This window comes from Melospiza georgiana, chromosome 16 (genome assembly GCF_028018845.1).
Source record: "Melospiza georgiana isolate bMelGeo1 chromosome 16, bMelGeo1.pri, whole genome shotgun sequence".
In the NCBI taxonomy this organism is placed as follows: domain Eukaryota; kingdom Metazoa; phylum Chordata; class Aves; order Passeriformes; family Passerellidae; genus Melospiza; species Melospiza georgiana.
The window spans coordinates 12,747,725-12,768,628 of NC_080445.1; the positions used below are offsets into that span (position 1 = coordinate 12,747,725).

Consider the following 20,904-nt stretch of genomic DNA (forward strand, 5'->3'; position numbering starts at 1 on the left):
GAATAGAGTAAATAAGGTAGCAAGTCATTTGGAGTTGGTCAAAACAAAATTAAAGCACTGGGATGTTGTCTCCTTATCACAACAGTTCCATACCTCCTTGGTGTTTCTCATGGACAGCTCCTCACAGCACTGACTCTTTCCTCTTCCCAAAGTACCCACTGACTCCAGTTCCCTTCTCACCCAGCCACCCCACTCTTTTATTGCACTCTGCTTCTCATTGCTTACAGCTGTGGCCTGGTAAAGTCAGGCCTGTTCCTGATCTTTGCTAATTGGCCCAGCTGCAACTCCTTAGGGATGAGATTGCTTTCTACACTACCTTTATTTTCTTATATTCTATCCCCCCACACTGGGAAGCTGCCGCAAAGGGCAATGCTACAGCCTGCCAAAATACAGGCAGTGGCCAGAATATTCTGTACTTACCCCAGTTAAATACAATTTAGGTACATCAGCCTGGGTCTGGAGCTGCAGGGCTTGATGAACAAACACAAACCACATCCCTTTTACTACATTTTGCTCAGGATTTCCTACCATGCAGAACTAAACTGGTGGTTTATGTGCCCACTATGACACTTCTCAAACTTTTAATTACAGTCTGAGAATGTGCAATTGATATACAGGTCCCACCCAAACATAAGTGTGTGAATGGAACTGACACAAGTGTATGAAAACTGAAATCACATGTTAGAAACCTCCACTTCTGCATGGCTAAAAGGTTTTCATAGAGCAATTTTCAAATATCACATGTGTTTGGCATGACAGAGCATGGAAATGTAAGTCACTACTGCAGGAAAAGAATTCTTGGCATTAAGCATTACCAAAAATAAAGTACATCATATTTAATTTTTCTCTTTTTATGCTATTTCCCCTTCACATCGAATTAACTAACTGAATTTTTTTTTTTAATTTATAGGAAAAGATTAATGCCCTTAACCTAAAGGACATTCCTTGATCCCAAACACAGAAAAACTTCCTTTCCGTGGTGCCCAGGACCATCCACAACCTCCTGGATGTCCCTCCCAGGTATCCAAGCAAGGCTTTCAGAGGGGCTGCAGGGAACACAAACACATCCATGCATCATTCCCACCACTCCTCTGCTCCCTGGTACTTCCCAGAGATGCTGCCAGGCACCAAGGCTCCTGCATCCCCTGAGAGCAGCAGGCTGAACACTCCACTCACATCTAAACCATCCTTCAAAGGAAACAAGGAATTTCTTTTATAACCCTGCAATAGGCACCAGCTCTTCACGGAGCCATTTTTCATATCTCAGCTGTAATTCCACAAATAAGCCTTTTAAATCCAGCAAGTGCCTCCATGGTGTGTCCCAGCCCCCCCTGGGGCAGAGCTGGAAACAATCCACACAGCATTTCCAGTTCCTGGAGAAATGAGCAAAAAATTGTGTGCAATTTTTCTTCTTAGAGCGTTTGAAATTATTCTGCTGTCCATGTGAAATGACCACTTTGGTCCTCAGTAAATTCTTTAATGAAAAAAGGAATACAAAAGAGCAGCTTTATTAGCCTGGGATATGGAACACAGGGCTGAAGGTAGCAAAATGGCACTGATGAGATGAACTGCATTATTTCCAGTCTCAATCTAGTGTGAAGAGAATGAGATTTTCTCAACGTTTTTGGGAGGGGGAGTTGCTTGCTCACTGTGTAAGCTTTGAATTTCAGCACTCACTCAGAACATATTGCAGCTCTGCCTTCCTTTGCTCGAGCTTTGAATTGCCACAGTTCCAGGCTGGAGCCTTTCCCCAGTGATCAGAGATGGACTTCATTTCCATATTCAGTACTTAGCTGCTTCTTTCATCCATCTCTCTCCTAAAGATGATTTTCACATATCCTATTTGACTACCATCTAGAATTCCCCTTTGAAATTCTTTGGGAATGAACAGAGCCATTGGAGCCCTGGCACAATTAGGGTACTGTAATCTCTCTGAGTTAAATTGATGAAGCAATCAAGGCCTGGATTCTTCTTTGAATATAACAAGACAGAAGTGCAATGAAAATAGTTTATTTTTGTTTCAGTAAAATCTATATTTGAAGTCTTCTACCACCTTCTCAAGCATTTAACTAGACTAGAAACTTTCTTATTCCTGCTAAATCAATCAGAACATTTTCAGAGAAAGCTCCTAAACGAGGCTCTGGATTTAAAACCTTATCCCAGCATTTTAACTGTGAACTTTGGCTATATCCCATTTCTTCTCAGACCCTGCCAGGTACCAAGCATGAACACCTGCAGCTCCTACTGCCACATCTCAGCAATCTCTGGAGTTCAGAACTTCTCAATTTCTTAGCCCAGCACCATAGAGAGCCAGCTATTTTCTGCCATTAGTCCTCTTCTCAGCTTCCTGCTTTTCTAAAAAATCCAAGTTTCTCTGTTTTCAGTCTCTAAAGACCTAAAAATTACTTTCCTTCTTGAAAAAAGAATAATTCTTTAAAGTATCTGTATGACATATATGGTTATTTTATACAACTATGGGGAAATATGTTCTTGTTTGTTTGATAATCATGACTGAGCAATAAATGAAAAGAAAAAACCAGAACTTTGAAGCTTATTGCAAAACCAACAGTGTTTCTATCATATGGATTTTGTTTACAGACCTCAGAGAACCCTCAGGAATGTAAAAGCATCCTCCAGCATTTTAGCACCAGTCACAAAAATCCTGTGTGTGCATCCCCCACCCCCAGCACAGCAGGCAGGCCAAATGCACAGTTCCAATTTTAATATTTATAAATTGTTAAACATGCTCTTTATCCTATCAAGCTATAATTCATATTAACTTCCAAATAAGCCATTCCCATTAAACATGTCACTAAAACAGAGCTTTTGAAATACAAGCAAAACATAAAGCCCCCTTTGAACTATCAGACAAACAAGGAGTGGGGAAATATCCAGGAAAAAATGAAATTAAGGGAATTATTTTAAGAAATGGGTAATATTTTATCCTTCTGCTGTGTATGACTTTAGGCAGGAATCAACTCCGCAGAGCTGTGTGCCCTTTCCATTTCCCATTCCTGGCCTGGGAGCATTTCAGGGTAGGAAGGGAACTTTTATTGTTCAGAGCCTTCACCTGAAACCTGAACCTGGAAGATTTTGAATAGTTTTGAAAAAGGACTCACAAGTGAGTATCACTTAAACCAAAACCCCTAGATTAGGTCCAGCAATGTGGGACACGGTATTGCACTGTGGAGAAACTTTGGGTACATCCCTTAGTGTCCATGTGCTTTCATTGGTGTCTGTGTGATTTTATTGGTGTGTGTGTGTGCTTTTATTGATGTCTGTGTGATTTTATTCCAGGCACAGCAGCAGCTCCTCCCTCCCTGGCACCAAAGTCGGGGGCTCAGCTCAGTAAAGGCTGTGAAGTGCCCAGCTGGAGGAACCCCATGAGATACAAACACAGATTAAACCCCAAGAGAGGCAAACCAAGGGTTTTGCTCCCCTGTAGCCCCCCAAGAGGCTCTCTGCTGGTTTCCTTTAAAATGCCAAATCAAGCAGCCTGAATCAAACAATCACTGGGAGAAATCACCAAACCATGCTTTGGTACCTAACCCAACCTGCCCAAAAATCAGTGAGAGGATGAGCCCAGAGCATTGCTGGCAAAAGAACAGAGACTGAGAGAGCAAAGGGCTGAAGCTGCAAGGGAGGGAAATTGCCACTGGAAGGTACATTAAAAAAAACAAACAAACATCATATCAGGTCTAAGACTGGAAAGTCTTTATGATTTCTACCCCTGAGAGTACAGAACTAATCAGAAAGGGTGTGTGCTTCCCTCTCCCTGCCAGCCCCACACAACCCTGTCCTTTCTAAACCAAAACAAGGATTTTCTTTCATATTTTTGAGCTTAACACAAATTTTGTTATTCCACGAGCACAATCATAGCTCTGAGAGGAGCCCCCTTAACTCCCCAAAGCAGGATTAATTTATTATGGCAACAGGGGAAGAGAGAGCAAGGAACAAACATTTTCCCCCAAAGCATCAGGACTGGCAGCCTACACATGGAAATACTGAAGATTCTGGGGATTTTTTTGCCTGCCTGCATTCCAAAATTCTCAGTTTTTCCTTCTCCTGATTCTCTCTCTGTCACCACACCAAATGACACACTGCCCCATTTCCTGTGAGCAAACAGCAGAGGAACTCCAGGGCACAGCACAGTGACAAGGAACTTGTACCACAGATCATTCTGATTGCTGAAAGCAAGGCAAAAATAGTCCTAGAAAAATGTCATATTAAAAAAAATAATTTGACCCACAGACAATTCAGCTCTTGGATGGATCAAGTATGTAAAGCCAATATGGCTAAAAGGCAAATCCTTTCAAAAATAGCATGAGAAACAGAAACAGGATAAAGAGGAAAACACATTTACCAAGGATCCCTTAGCACTTACTAGAAAAATTAAAACATATTAAAAAATATTTTTGGCTATTGTCTTTCAATTTTTTTCTCCAGAGACATAAAAATGATGATTTTGGGTAAGACTGTGAACAGCATCAGAAACTTGCAATCTGATGTCTCAGAAGAAAAAGAATCTTCTGCTTCAACCATTAAACCCTCCAAAGACTCACCAGGATCTCTCAGCACTCAGAAACCACCACTGTGCCCACACTTCAGCCATTTCACAATATCTGCATATTTATTCCATAAAAATTAGGTGTTTCTGACTTTAGTTTTCAAGTTAAGCTATGCTGCTTGCCCTAAAAAATCCAGACTTGACATTTTATTTGTATATTTTAAATCTGGCAGACCACATATTCATTTTTTTGACTGTCAATTCAGCTGAATTGAACTGCCTGTAGTTTTATAGGTGCTGCTCAGCAACAGCAGCTCTGTGTTAGCAACTCTGTGCTACATTTAGATGTCCACTCACGCAAGCCTACAGACATAAAAGTTTCATAAATAAATACATTTTCAAGGTGACTTTCTTTAAAACAGCTCAATTCAAAGATAACAATTTTTTGCCTTCTGGCACTTATCCTAAAAAATATTCATTTTGCATGAGTAAGTCTGTGTAAACGGCAAAAAAAAAAAAAAAACCAAAAAAAAACCCAAAAAAAAAAAAGATGCCACTACTGCTTTTAAAAATAGTTGGGGAATAAAAAAGAAAGGAAGTTACATATTTTCTAAATTCCTCTGTAGATAATGTCACGGGAAATTTGCTCTGTAGCTTCAAGTAGACAAGATGTTGAGGTCAGCCTTGGGCTCAGCTGAGCAGAGGCAGAGGACATTCCAGGCTCTCCCTGTTCCTTGCCGTGGTTCTCCAAGCAGGGTTTTCAGCAGCTTTGGTGGCTGCAGAGCAGAGGGGCTCAGACCCACAGCTGCCCATTGCCCTGGCCTGGGGCTGCCAGCCTGCCAGGAGCTGCTCTTGGGATTAGGAATGGATTTTTAAATTAAAAATAAAAGGAAAATGGATGAAAATACTGTGATTTTTTTTTTTCAAACATATTGAGGAAAATATTCTAATTGTAAAAATGATGAAAAGAAAAACACACTGATAAGTAATCATTTTGGTTTGTGTGTGGGACCAAAGGAGAGAAACCTGGGGAGCAAACATGGTTCTGCCACTGCACCATGACAATGGGATCCTTCCTTTCAGAGTGATGCATTAGGATTTCAGCTTTTATAGTTTTCATGTATTTGTCATCCTGCAGTTTTTAGTGTATAACTCCAAACTCCACACACAGTGTGAGCTGCTGCTGTCCCATTTTGGGCAGACACAACAATTCCTGTCCAGGCCTGGGAGTCAAGGACTCCTCACTGCCTCAGGCCCCAGAGATGGAAACAAAAGGGAGCTGGGGGGGAGCAAACTTGGGGTGAATGACTTCATTACCTGAAGCTGTAATTGGCAGATTAACCTCCAATGTGCAAATGGACCAAACTTAGAAAAATATATGAAAACTCACAGCCCATCATCCATTATTTGGGCGTAGGCCCTGGGGGGCTTCATCTGCCCTAAATGTACCCGAAGGCCTCTCAAAAAAATAGACCTGCCTTTTATTTCCTTAATTCTGTCTGGCCTCTGGTTTTTAGGTAGCCCAAAAAGGCATCAGGAGAGCCAAGTTAATTCAAGTTAATTCTGACTCCTGGGTAAGTGCAGGGAACCCACACCTCTGCTTTGTGCAACGCCTACAGATTCACAGGGAGACAACCACAGCCCAAACCACAACACACCCAAAGATGGTTGCAGAAGAGGAGAAAGGAGAAGTCATGTGGGACTGCATTCTCTCTTTTCCTGCTGACAAGCTCAACACACAGAAAACAGCACACATCCAGTGACATGAGATTAACATTAATGGAATAATGCTAAAAACAGGACAGTGCGGCTCGACTGACAAGCTGACAATAAATTAATGCCTTGGCCTTTTATATTTGCTGCACAACTTGATTTCCTGGGATTTTTTGCTTAAGATGCTACAAAAGGGGGGGAAAAAAAGAAAAGTACTTGTTTTCTTGTGGGCAGTGAACTTGTTCTCAGCCTTTATAAATGTTGCTTGGAAGCACAGTGGTGCTCCTGCTGTCTCTGCTGCTGTCTGGGTACAGAGATTTCTCCTCCTTCCAGGAGGTGTTCCATACCTCCAGTAAGGGATGTGTAGGCACCTCTACAGCACCCACAGATAGATGTGCCAGGATGTTTGCACAGATACATTTATTGCAAATATCCTGCAGGATAGAGCAGCATTCATCCACGATGAAATGTGTGTTGGTGGCTGTCAGACAAAGTACAGAATCACACAGCCTGGGAATTGTGAAATCTAACATTCATGGCAAGGCTTATTTTCTCTCTCTTTGTACCACACAAGTCACTAGAAACTATTATCTCTAGGGGAATGATGGCACAGAAAAGTTTACAAAAGTGCTACAGAGACTATGTTTGGAAAGCAGGAAAAGTTAAATCCATATTGTAAGGCAGCATTCTTACATATGTGAGAAGCACATTTCAGAGATCTCTCTAGATCCAACAACTGCTTTTTCCCTTTCTGGTGTTACCCAGTTATCCATGTTGTTAAACATAGATTCACTGGAAACCAGCTCCACTCCAGAAAAAAAAAAACAAGTGGTGTAACATTTTATATTTGAATTATGTTAGCATTATGAAGACATGAATTTTTCTAGCAGCTCCCGTTCTTTCAGTTTCCCTCTAGGCAATGTTAGAGCAAATTTCCCTCTTCTCATCTACTGAAATTCAATTTTTTTTCAATTTAGAAAGCAAGGGAGAGAGACAACAGACTTTCAAGAAGCATTTCTCCAGACTAAAATTGTTTGCATCATATTTGCATTAAATATACATTCTACATGCAGTTGTCCCTGTCTGAATTAAACTTTAGAGGAAAAGCCCTTATGCTCATTGCTCTCTGTGCCTTTAAAAAAAAATGATGCCAGATAATGTAAAGAAGAGGGACATTAATGAGAAATATTTAGAAATAGACAGGTCACCTTTTATTTTTAATATATGTAACTTCATCAACTACTCAGAGAACAAGACTCATGATTATCAGAGCACTATGACAATCATGCCAAGAAGTTAATTACTATAAAATATACTGCTATAAGTAATTTTCATATCCAGTTGATGGATTTTTTTTTATTATTTTATTCCTTTTTTCCCCAAGCAATCAGTGTACTCACAGATTTTCATGAGAGTCAGGTTTTCATGAGAGTTCAGCTCTCATTTTGGCACCCAAAGGAGAGCCAGACTCTGCTGGGAGCTCGGTGCCTCGCGGAGCAGGAACTGTGAGGAGCTGAGCTATTTTCAACATCTAGCAGCTGCTGTGTAGGTTGAGAATATGAAATTCTGAGCTCTTTAAAAGCCTGGCCTTACCTAACTAAGCAAGAATCCTAAATCTAGGAAATTACAGTTCCTTCTGCAGTGTCCTTTGTCCTGCTGAAAACTTCCACTTTCAGTGCATTTCAAGAACTTTGCATTCCCATTATTGCCACCAGGCCCCTCGCTGCCTCCACGAGCAGCCCTGACCTTTCCAACACATCCTTCTTCGGGGAGAAAAGGTTATTTTTCCTTCCCTGCTTTAATAGCAAAGTTGCCTCATTACTGGCACTATTAGAATTTTAAACCGCAATAATGCTCACATTTGGCTCGGGGGGCTCAGAGGGCTCTGCCAGTGTCACCCCAGGTGTCACCTCACCTGTCCCCCCCCCCAGGTACAATCCTCAGCCTGGAGAACAGAGACACCTTCTCTCTGATCAGGTGGGAGAGTGCCTCGTTCTTCCTCAAATTGTAACAGCACCAAATTCATAATTATAATAAATTACAAATAATTATTACAAACTAGAATATAATACAAATACAGAAATGCCAATCATTATCAATACCTTATTAATTTTCTGGGCAGCAATAACACCAGGGTCATTTCAGAAAAAGAAAAAACAGTACAGAAAAATGGGAAGGCTGTGCTGTGCAAACATTCCAATTGCAGCAGCACATAATTCACATGGAGCACAGTGCACAGGCATCAGCTGTTCTTCTGGAACACTTCACTTCCAGGATTTCTTTGCAATAGATGTTGCCTTTCTCACTCTACAAACTTCTGCTCCCTCACCACTTAGACTACAGAATCAACTCAAGCATTTTTTTTCAAAGCTTCCTTGCTTTTCAATTTACTTTTTGGGCAAAACGCTTGAATTTGAAACCTACTTTTTTTAAATGAAGAATTAAACCAAAACAAAGGATTGCAGCAACCTTTTGATACTTTGAAGATTTAATCAAGCTCACGTTTTTCTACTCTTTTTCTAATTTTTTGTGTATTTTGAGATGAAAGAGATAAAGTATGTTTTCTGCAAAACAGTCCATCAATTTAAGTGATCTGCAAAAGGCCTTAACAATTTCATAATAATGATTGAAAAACCACAATTATTTATGTGGTTATCAAGAGCAGAGAGACAATCCTGATTCCTGTCAGTGGAAAATGAAATATTTTAGAGACATGTAGAGAGAGACCTATAGAGATGTGTAACCAGTGGTTTAAATCTTTTTTTAGAGTTATTGTCAAGAGAAATTCAGGTGAGGTTTCCAGTTTGAACCGACATTCCTAAATGCTTCACTTGGATTGCACTGACACAATCTTATAAGCTCAGGCAATGCACTTTGGTTTATGCAACAGCCCTGCAGAAAAAAAAATAAACATTTTGAAGAGATTTGAGATTGTCTTGTTTTTAAACATGAACTGAAAATCTCTAAACAAATTATATTAGCAAAATTATCACCACTACCAGACAGCTACATTCCTCATGTTAATTTCAAATATATTTTAAATTTAATTCCAGTTGTCACATAAACTATTACGCACATGTTGTAATCATGCATCTCTAATCAACTTTAGATCCCAAATTACATTTGTCTGGAAAGCTTCAAGCTTTGGATTGCAGAGTCATGAAACCAAACCTTTGTGGACACTCACATTCCTACAAGGTGGGACAGAGGCTGCTCCTCCCCTTCCCAGGATACAAGGAATTACAACTATCCTTCAAATTTTCATCAAATAAATTGTATAAAAAGGATTTTGGAAGTGCTCTTCCTCCAAGCACTAAGAGGAAACTGAAATTCCTGCAGAAAGTCAGGATTCTGGAGGTGAAGTGGAGCATCCCATCCCTTCCCATGGCATGGGAAGCCCATGGAGTGAGCAAAGCCCTGGAGATCAGAGTGCTGACCACAGCAAAAGCCAAGGATCAACCTGGACACACTGCACCAGCAGACTCCTCCCTGAAGGACCAGACTGCACTAAAGTGAATTTGAAAGCAAAAAAAAAAAAAGTCATTTATTAATTTGCCACTTCCCCCTCCCCACCCTCTTCTTTCTTGGCAATCAGCTGTGATACATAACCTGAATTTTAATGCCAAATTACAAGAGCGCTGTGTAAATGGCACACTCAAAAACGCAGACTTTCCCTTTTCTTTTAGGTAAAATTAAGCTAATCTGCTTTGACAGAAGAGGGCTCTTTGGAACCACCTAGTGAGTCTCCCAAATATGAAGCAGTAACTCAAATGTCAATTACTTTTCCAACAGCAGACAAATTGCTGGCACACTAATGCAATTTAAGGACAATAATTAGATAACAGGACTACAGAGTGTACCAGGTGACAGAGTTTCTGAGATAATAGAATCTAGTGTCCTACTTCTTAAATATTAACATCATTCCATTTCAGTCAATCGGTTTATGGTAATTTTAAAAGGGCAAAGCAAATTCTTTTTATTGCTAATAATATTGTGCTTCTCCAGCATTAGCTTTGAAGGTTAGCAATTTACAGGGTCAAACCTTAATTATATTATTTCCTTTTTATTTACTTTTCTTTTTTAATCTTTCCTCTTTTGAAGTCTTTTCCTATTATAGAGATTTTAAAGCACTTTATTAAAAAAAAATTGAAACTCTTGAAATGTGAGTTCACCATACTCCAGGTTCATCACAGCACATGTAACATCTTTGTCAGACCCCTTTGGAAATCCAAAAAATCCAAAAACTTTTCCTTTAATCACTTTCTGTTATAATTGCATCCTAATCTGAGTGGTTTGGTTATGTCAGGCAATCCATGATGCCACGTGCTCTGTCCAAGGCTTTGCAAAATAAATGCAGTCCAGTGGCACTCCATAAATATTCCAGGCAGAAGAAATCTCCCTGCTTTAGCCACAAGTACCCAGATCACTAAATTTCACTTTGCATCATGAATTTATATTGGAATATTCTCCCATTCCCACTTTTTTCCCCTCATTAGTCAGCCGTGGAACATTTGTTTCCAGCAAAGCCTCTGTAATTCTCAACACCAAGCCTCCTTTCATCCATAAAACTAATGCCCACTGACACAGTGAAATATCTCCACTCTGACCAGAGACTAGGTCCTGGACAGGGGGGAATTTACCTGAAATAATGTTTAACTTCTCAACTGAGGCCACAACAAGAATGCAGATTGTGTTCTTCGGGGGCTTTTTTAAGTCTTCAAGTGAATAAAGACAGAAAAAAAAATCATAACACAGACCATGAAAAATTGTGTTTAAAAACATACTTTTTTCCCATCTTAAGAAGAAGTGCTGCATTAGAACCAGCCAAGGCTTTCAGAAATATTTGTGCCATTCTCCCAAAGCCATGCTTGTATTCTTTACAAACCTTGTGCAATACAGTTTTACCTGTTCTGGAGTGATTGCTAACAGACCCATGAAAAGGTTGCTATTAACTGCACAGATTTTGTTCCTTCTCTTTGGGAAATATTCAATATCATAGCAGTGGTTTGCTACAGGAAAATCAGAATTCATAGCAAAACATAGAGATAATTCTTTCTTATCCCCGGGGAGCCTGTGAGCCTACAAAACTGAGCACCCTGCCCAGGGATCACTGGGGTACCCTGTAAGAACAGGCTTTTCTCACTTTTTGGTCATACACAAACACTATTTTCATTTATCACACGTCCCAGTTCCTGCCCTGCAGCAGATAATGATCATTTACCACCTCCACTGTGCTTTGTTACCCTGCTGATAATCCCAGCCATGGATAAGGCACTGCCTGCACCTCCTCACTTCATCCGGAACGCCTCAAACACTGATCAGAAACACAGAACTGCCACAGCTGTGTCACCTCTGCTCATGGTTCCCCTGGTTCTCCATGTGGGAACAGATGGATCCTGACATCCCCTTGGTGCTCCTTTTCAACAGGGGAATTCTTGTTCATTTCGTCCCGCAGGCAATGTGGATTAGTGAAACCAGTAATGGAAATGCACCATGATATCAGAGCGGTATCTCTGTGATAGTTATCAGGATGGCAATCTGGGTATCAGAGTGGTCATGTCTGCCCAAGAGCTCCAGGAGCCTCATCCAGAACAACCAAAACCACAAAAAAAAACCCTTTTTTATTATCCTCGAGCCCTGTGACAGAGCCATGGCTTCAGCTGCCACTGCCAGACTGGAACAAAACCTTTGGAAACAGCAGAACTGCAAAAACCTGCCCAAAGCAGATCCCAACAGGCACAGAAAACCTGGGGTTACTCCCTCATTACCCGACCTGCAGTTACAACTCACATTTGACTTCAAATGAGATGAAAACTGTCATGTCATCAGTACAAAAGCAATCCTGGAGGTGAACACTCAGCTCTCCGGCATCCTGAGCTGTATTTGTTTATCACACCATCAATCAGGACAATTCTTCACTCACAAAACACCTTGAGGGAAATTTCTACGGAAGGAAATAAACAAACACCCTCAGCAGGGCCTGATGGGATTCACCCCAGAGCTCTGGAGGAGCTGGGGATGCTCAGCTGTGACCCCTCCCCATCACCCGCCAGTCTGGGGAGCTCCCTGCTGACCAAGATCATTCCAACCTGCACTAAAGGGCTTGGGGAAAGACCCTGCAGCTCCTTCAGTCTACCCTCAGCACCTGGGGAATTTTATTTATAGAATATGGATTATATTGGATAGTGCTGGGAGGCATTTAGGTCGCTGGAAAGGGAAAAAAGCTCTGCCCACCCCACCCTCAGAGGGCTCAGGCACTCAGAGCTCACCCATGGGTGTGGAGCTGGGAGCCTCTCACATGATGCTCAAAACAGAAGAAATAAAGAATCTGTGGAAACAGTGCACAAAACAGAAGAAATAAAGTCTGTGAAAAAAAAAAAACCCACAAAACCCAAAAAGAACAAAAAAAAAAAAAAAAAAACCCAAACCAAAAAACCTCAAAAACAAAACAAAAAATGACAAAGAAACAAAACAAAAAAAAAAAACCCAAAAGCAAAACAAACACAGAAGAGACTGGGGAATGGGTACTGCTCCATGGGGAATGCTTAGAGTTGATAAACATTTATAGCCCAGGCATCAATAATTTTGAATCTGGTGCTTTTAGTAGTAAAGTGACAAAATAAAGGAAGAGGTTGAAGGGACAGCAGGAAGGCATAAAACCAAGTTATTAGGACAGCAATTAGTAGGGAAACACTTCATATAACACATAATAATGAGCAATACATGTTATTAACACATGATATACTTTGCCTTTTTAAAACTTCATACGATTCCTTTAAATAGCTACAGGAAAAAACCAGAGATTGATATCATTCCTTTAGACATCTTTCCATTGAGCAAACTGAACCCAACAGACAACCTTTCCATGAACTTACTCAGTTCCATATGTTTCAAGAGTGATAAATCATTATTCATTCCTCTAAGCACAAGAGCTTTCTTAGTTCCTATGGATAAGGAAAAAACACTTTTTGGACAATGAAAAATTCTGTCTTTATTCTTTCTCCTACTCCTTTTCACACAGCCCTTACTCTGTGTCCCAGGATAATGAGAATCGAATATAAATGAAATAAAGGGACTTCCATCTACTTCTATGAAGAAAATAAAGCCTTTTTTTTTTTTTTTTTTTTTTTTTGTAATCCAACATCTCATTTCAAAAAGGAAATAGCTTGGAGACTTGGATGCTTTTTAGAGTACACGTCTGATTCTATAATGGTAGTCTAAGAAAATCACACTCCTTTAAAAAGAAAGTCCTACATTTATGTTGTTTGCAGTATTTTCTCTACCTCATGCTCTCCTTTGTTTCAATTATTTCATACAAACTTTTTTTCATCATTAAACACTCTTGTTTTCTGTCTCTAGAGAACATAATTTTTTTTCATCCCATATTTATAAAAGCATAAACACTGAAGACTATTTCTAGGGGTCTCTGTAGTTCTACCTACTATAAATACTCCCAGATCCTCCCTAACTATTCAGTTCTGAAATAATTAAACCTTTTTGGAACAAATAAAACACTGAACCTTGGTATCTAAGAGCTACAGCAAGGACTCAAATTGTGCCCACATTTCTGCACATATTCTTTCATTTTAGCCTTACTATTAAAATAACTAAAACCATATTGCCAGAGCACGTTTCAAATGCTACAGCACACAGCTAACAGAACAAATAAATGAGTTAGAATGCTACTCATTGTTTGCCTTTATTTCAGAATAAAGTCAAATATGATTTATCCCCTGGCTGTTTCAGCTTCTCTGAAACTTTGCAATTGGGATTTACATCCTGAGTGCTGAGACAAGCAGGTTAAACAGCTTCTGCTGTGGCATTTGTGAGCTCTGCACGGCGTTTCTGTCCATGAACACACAGTGCTCACTACACCCATTCCTTTGCTCTCCATCATTCCTGGTTCTCTCCTCCTTCAGAGCATCTCAAGAAGGGCTGAGGCTGAAGGGGCCTCTGGAGATCCCATCCATCCCCCCTGCTCAGAGCAGGGCTTAACGAACCCAGAGAGCTTCACTGAGAAAACTCTCCAAAAAATCCTCAGCAGAAAAGAAATCAAATGAGAGAACACAGCCTGCAGTGCCAGGATATCCATGGAAAGGCACTGAGGATGGAACTGATGATTTCAGGGCTGAAATGTGCCCCTTCCCTCCCTCCAGCCCTGCACAGAAATGCTGACAGGGAACCCTGCAGCCAGCTGAGGTGTCAGCAAACAGCAGCTCTCAGGGTCTCTTCCAGACAGTAAAAAAGAAAATAAAAATAAGAAAAGGAAGATAGAATATAGAATAAAAAAATGAAGAATAAAAAAAATAAAAATATAGAATAAAATAAAAAATACAAAATATAAAAACTAAAAAAAGAAAAGGAAGACAGAATACAATATAGAATAAAAATAAAGAATAAAAATATAAATACAAAAATATAAAAAATAAAAATAAGAAAAGTAAGTAGAGAGAGGAGCAGAAATGAATCGAGTTCAATAACTGACCAGAGCAAAAAACTGCAGGGGAAATGGAAACAATTAGGGAAAACTTCTAACAAATTCCATAAGGTTGTTTTGAGAAAGCATTTAGGCACATGTCACCAGGAGATACATCTCAAGGAAATGTGGCAAAATTCCTCCAGCAGAGCACGAAACAACTGACTTGGCTCTCAGAATGGCTGAAGAAAAGAACCAGAAAGAAAAGGGAGACCAGGATTCTGAAAATCTATGGCAGAGAAAAGAGGGAGAGACAGGAATGGATGGTGCAACACGACATGATAAAATGGGGAGTACAGAGGAGAACAAGATGACACAGTGGGAAAACAAAACAGGGGGCAGGGTTTACAGATGAATCTGAGTCCAAAATTTATGGAATCATTGTCAGAAGATGAAAAAGGGGATGACACACACAAATAAGGAGAAAAGGCAGTGACTTCAAACATAAAACAAGGTAACAGCTGCTCTCCTGTTTCACTAAGTTGGATCATTTACCACATCCATATTTCAAATAGTAATTAATTAAGTTGTACTGGAGCCAACAACAGCAGGGACTCTTTATTAATGAATGCATAGATCTGATAAACAACTGTGCTGAAGATGGATTTTACTAGGAAATTTTAGCATTACCATTTCCTATAAGAATGAATATGCATAAAGCTGTGTCCCTGAAGGTTTTGAAGGTATGAAAAGTAAGAATCCAAACACTATTCCATCAGCAGCGAAAGTTCTGTGGAATCACAACTGAATGATATCGAGTTCTGAAATATCAACTTCATGATACACAAACAGTATTTCAGCATTTCAGAAAAAAGAAATTAAAAGCTATAAAAAAAAAAAGCAAACCACCCACCAGAAAACACCACTCCTCCACCCAAACAAACAAAAAATTATTTATTTTTCTACACTAAGCTTAGGAAATTGGAGCACTTTTCTGAGAAGGATCAGAACCCCCTGGCTGCTGTTCAATATGCAAACAAGTCTAATTACTCCCTCTGGCTGGAACCACAGTGTTTGACTCCTGTCAGGGGCAGTTTTTCACCTGGAATCCTGGCTGAAGCTGCCCTGTCTCAGCATGCACACGCAGACCTACCTCAGGAGATGGGATGAGCCCCTCTGAGCACCAGAGTCTCCTCAGCTCCAAACCTCCCAGCTGCAGCCTTTGCACTGCTCGCTCTATGTGGGCACCACTCACTTTGTTGAGCAATAGTTGCTCCCTATTTTTGGAATAAGTTTCTACTTTCCTGCTCAGAAAGCTGAGTTTAGCTGGAGGCTGCTATTTCGTTCCTTTATTAAGCATCCTTCAACACATTCGGCATCCAAAAAAATTTATTCATCGTAAAGAAGGAGCTTGGGTACAAAACTGGTTTTAAAGTTTAGCCCCAAGTTTTCCAGATCTTTACCAATGGCATTTAAATCACACATAAAGCTCGAGGAAAAGGTCACATTTTCCAGCTTTCTAGGAAGGAAGGACAGAAGGATGGAAAGACCTAAGTCACAATTGCTTAGTCATCCAAGCTCCGAGCCCAGCCACCCAGAGCAGAAGCCAGAAACACAAGAGAACCGTGTCTGTCTTTCTAAACAAATCTGTTTCACATTTTGCAGGCAATAAAAAAAAAAAAAAAAGGAAGAAGAAAGACGAGTCAGTCTGCAGCTCAAAGCAGGAGGAAAAAAATCATAAAGCTGCAAAACAGAGTGTGGATAATCAGTTTTCATCTTTTCCACCCACTTTGGGGTGAACAGGCTACAGCAGGCCAGAAACAAGAATTTCTACCTTGCCCTCAGCATGGCATGAAAAGAACCCAGCAATCCACACACACATTTCATAGAGCACAACTGGCTGCACTTTCTTTTATTTCTGTTCTATGTAGCTTTCACACAAGACTTGCTATTATTATTTTTTTTTTTGTCCTGCAACAAAGCTTTCTCCTGCATTATTCTTCCTTGGTATCACCCCGTATTTATTAACTGTTAATTTACACTATCCATGCCAACAATTCCTAGTACAATCTGATCAGTAAAAATCCACTTAAACCTAGTGGCATGCCCCACACACCCTTTTATCAAGATTATTAGCGTTTGTATTTTATTTTATCAAGCCCTGAGAGGCTCTAAGCAGGATCACAGTCCCAGTGGCAGCACAGCACATGAGGGATTTGAGATAGCCCAGCCCAGGGAGGTGAAGTGGCACTGATTCCCCTGCCACAGGCACAGCATTGTGACACTGCAATCAAGGGATCTGCCTGAGGGAACCAGGGATGCTGCTAAGAGAGATTAGATTGAAATCTAAAATCCTTGACACCTAGCTAAGTACACATGACAAGACTGTGGAGAATGCTGGATCTTTGCACCTTTCTGTAATAAAACCTGAATGGAATCTAAATAGATTTATTCCATCTGTCTCTTGAAATGAAATGGATATGAATTTGTATTTTCTGGGCTACTTCTATTGACTACTTGCCCTTCTACTTCTAAAGCTGAACACAGAGTGAGGGTATTATAACCAATACAATCTTTATTTCCATCCTTTGAGACTGCCTAGTAACATCCATCAATATCAAACCTTCACTTAATGCCAACCATCACACGAAAATTGAAATTCCAGCACTTTTGATGCAAGTGTTTATAGCAAACCTTGTGAGAGAGCTGCTAGCTGGACTAATCCTAACCTTGACATTTTGGAATATGGGATTAGAAGTCTCTGCAGCTGCTTTCTTATGAGTTGGTGAGGTGGCAGGAAAAAGGGAAGTGTGTGCATGCACTGAACTCAGAGGCAGTACTTCCAGACTGATGTCACATTTTAAGAATATCCTGGGTACTTTCAGTGCAAGGCTCTGTCATTCCCTCAGTGCACACATCCCCAACACCCAGCAATCCCACAGGAGAAATCGTGACTAATGAGCACCCAGCAGAGCTTCAGAACCTGCCCTGTACCTCAGAGCTGGAATGAACAGTCACTGCCATTGGAGCCAGAGCTGGGGCCATTTGCAAGGAGCCAAAGCCAGATGGGGATGCTTCATTTGCTTCCACTTTGCTTTGCTGTTCTCTGCATAATTCCTGCCCCAATCCCCTCAACACTCTCAGAATATTTTGCATAGGGAAGGACACGCTGGCATGCAGCGCGTTAATCTTCATATACCAATAGGCACAACGTGTGCCAATAGACACAACAACCCATCGTGGTACAGCTTAGAATGTCTCAGGTCCTCGTTTATTTTCAGCAATGGAATTAGTCAGAAGTACTGCTGAAAAGAGTTTGTGTTATTCAAATTACACTGTAAGCATTTTCCTTCTTCACAGTTTTAGTGTAAAGGCAAAAAGATGTGGAAAAGAAAATTTCTGCCATTCAAAGTGTCCAGAGCCGGGACAGAGGCATGAGGAATAGCAAATAAATCAGGAATTTACACACTTTCAAATTCACCCATGATATTTTATTGCACAAGTTTAGGTCCTAACTTTTCTATCAGCTTTCAATGTGCTACTTAACTTCCTGACAGTGAGAAAGGTACTGCTGTGACTAAACTGCAGAAAGGCATTTTCTAAATGTCCATGGACATGTGCATGGGAGTACATCTATTATATATATAAAAACCAGATCAATTCACAAGTCTCAGCAACATTAAACAAGATGTTCCACTTCAAATATCTAATGCTGCTAGAAAGTTCACCCTGTTACATTTAAGAACAGATGTTTTGAAAGTAAAGATTTTTATATAGCCTCATACTCTAAAGTAGAAAAACTCTAATTTATAAATCAGCACTTACTTTAACATCCTCTAATAGAGTCAAAAAGTCATTTTTAAAACAGTTTTAAGAAGTTGATTTCAATCCTGAACATTTTTCTTTTCTAGATGCAGTTTCAGAGGTTAGCATTTCTACATAGGCTACAACAGGACACATTAACACATAACAGGGTTATAATTTATATATAAATTATATAACACATAACAGGGTTATAATTAGTCTTTGCTGATGCCAGCTCAAGACCACTCACACATTCCCATGCAAGGCTGCTTTCCATTTAGAAAACCTTGATAGAAATCATAAATTAATCATTTTCTTCTCTAAACTTTATCCCATATCACTGACTTAAAAGTAAATAGCCCCCTAAAACAAGATAGCATGCACATTGTTCATACTTTCTGCTCAGATCAGCCACGTGTAAAATAGGTGTATGTTCATGTAATTGGCTACAGTATTTTGCTCCATGGTTAAATGCATGATTTCCTCTAAGAGAATGCCAGTGTGGTCTGCATCACATTTTCTACTTCATAAAGATCCAATGAGCTGTGACCACAGGCTCCCCAACTTAATGGAAAGTTCACTTGCTGACTTCCGAGTTTAAATTGTCCCTTTCTACTGCAAATCAATAGATTTGAAACACATCAATGGATCTCTTCCCCAAAAGCTCTAATCCCAAGAGACTTAGAAAGTAGATCTAACTCAGATTTATAACTCTTGCAGCACACCAAACCAAAGGTCCCTCCTCTTTATAATACAAATAATAAATAAAATTAAATACTTATACATATTAATAATTATAATTACATAAATATTTATAAATAAATATAAAGGAATATTTATAATATATAAATAAATTAAACTAAACTGAATCATGGAGACACTTCCTTGGTGCAAACCACACCCCTGCCCAGGGATTCAGCTATCAGCAGCTGGCATTATTTCCTTTCTAAAATGTTGGAAGCTGTCTTTGCAAAGCTATGCAGTTTTTTTAAACAGTCTTTTGCTGCTCAAAATTTATTTGCTCCCAGCAAGAAAACAAATATCTGAATGATAGAGTAAATTCAATTCCATGTACATAAGGAAAGATGCAAAACACCCACATGCACTTCTAGCTGAGGATTTCTACATCTTTGCAGCCAAAGAACTGTCCTTATATTAAATAACTTTTTAAAAGGCATAATTTTTATTTGTTTTTTCATTCTGTTGTATTTTTAGATGGCTACCTCAATCGACAAGAAAATTAAACTAAATAAAATCAAGGCAGTGTATACCTAGAGTCCCACTACGCTCACCAAGACTTGAAATATTCTATATGGAGATCTAAGTCTTAATCAGCATTTTTAATAATTTCAGAAACCTTTAAAACATTATCACAGTCTAGCAACATCAGAAAATAAATGTAGAGGTCGTGTTTGGGTCAGGGAAATGAGGAAAAAGGGTGTGTGGTGGGACTGACATGAATAGCCTCAAGGCACCTGGAAAACACTGAAGCAGGAATTAATGACCACATTCAAATAAATTTTTAGTGGATAAATTAAAATGGGAAAGTTAAATAAAAGAACTTAGGAGAATCAAGATAAGGGTTCTACACACACAGAGGTTCTCTTCAAGCTGCAAGTGCTTGGAAAATTTTGATGATCATCTCCAGAGATTTTTGTCACAATCACTGGGATAAAGTGGAATTAAGAAAGAAGAGAATTAAAACAGCCAGAACCCAGAGTGAATGTCACCTGAGGTCAAAAATGGAGGGTTTGTGTTCTGAGGGAGGGGAAGAACACTTAGTGCTCTTTTGGAGCAGGCTGAAACTTTTAAGACATTATTTGGCTCCAAAAGTGAGCCAAGCAATTCCTGAAAAGGAACATGGTACCTAGGCCCTCTTATAAAAGAGAATAAATTTATGAGAAATCAGCTTTTTCAAAGTCCAGCACCCAAAATGGGAACTGAAAGCACCAGGCAAAGTGCAAAATGAGAACCACAGGAAAATCAATGATTCCAATTTGTAAAGAAAGCACAAATCAAATACTGTTAATATGATATATAAGCACAATATAAACTATTTGTACTACACGCATTAAGGGCAAATTGCTTGAATAAATTCTATTTTTATGAAAAAATACTGCAAACAACACGCTGGCATGTCAGGAAAGTAGAAATAATAACACTGCCATTATTAGTACTATATGCTATTTCCTAGTGATTTCCCAGGATCATCTGTTCTCACTTCCAGCAGCTGTTTAAATCCCTTTTTGCCTCACCAAATCCAGTTTTGTTTTACATTCATTGTATAATTTGTGCAGCCTAATACTTATACTATTACTATAATGCTCACTTCATTGCAAACATGAAAAAGAGGCAATGCTTCTCCATTTGGAATTTCAGGAGGCGTTGATGGTTTCAGCAGGGGACTGTGAGTTTTGGGAATGAAAATAGTGTTGGGTTGCTTATTTCTTTCTTTCCCTCTCAA

General features: G+C 39.6%; 1 protein-coding gene across 10 annotated transcripts in view; it reads right to left on the bottom strand.

Moving 5' to 3' along the window:
• Positions 1-20,904, bottom strand: part of RBFOX1 (RNA binding fox-1 homolog 1) — a 1,171,935-nt gene that overhangs the window by 700,035 nt on the left and 450,996 nt on the right. For 3 of the 10 annotated variants that reach the window (XM_058035428.1, XM_058035427.1, XM_058035421.1), the window contains exon 1: positions 7,621-7,710. The exons of 3 other annotated variants lie outside the window; for them this stretch is intronic. The gene's annotated coding sequence lies outside the window, so the exon portion shown is untranslated. Of the gene's footprint in view, positions 1-7,620; positions 7,713-20,904 lie in introns of those variants that run through there. 4 more of the 10 variants (XM_058035432.1, XM_058035424.1, XM_058035431.1 and 1 more) reach the window with 2 other exon arrangements.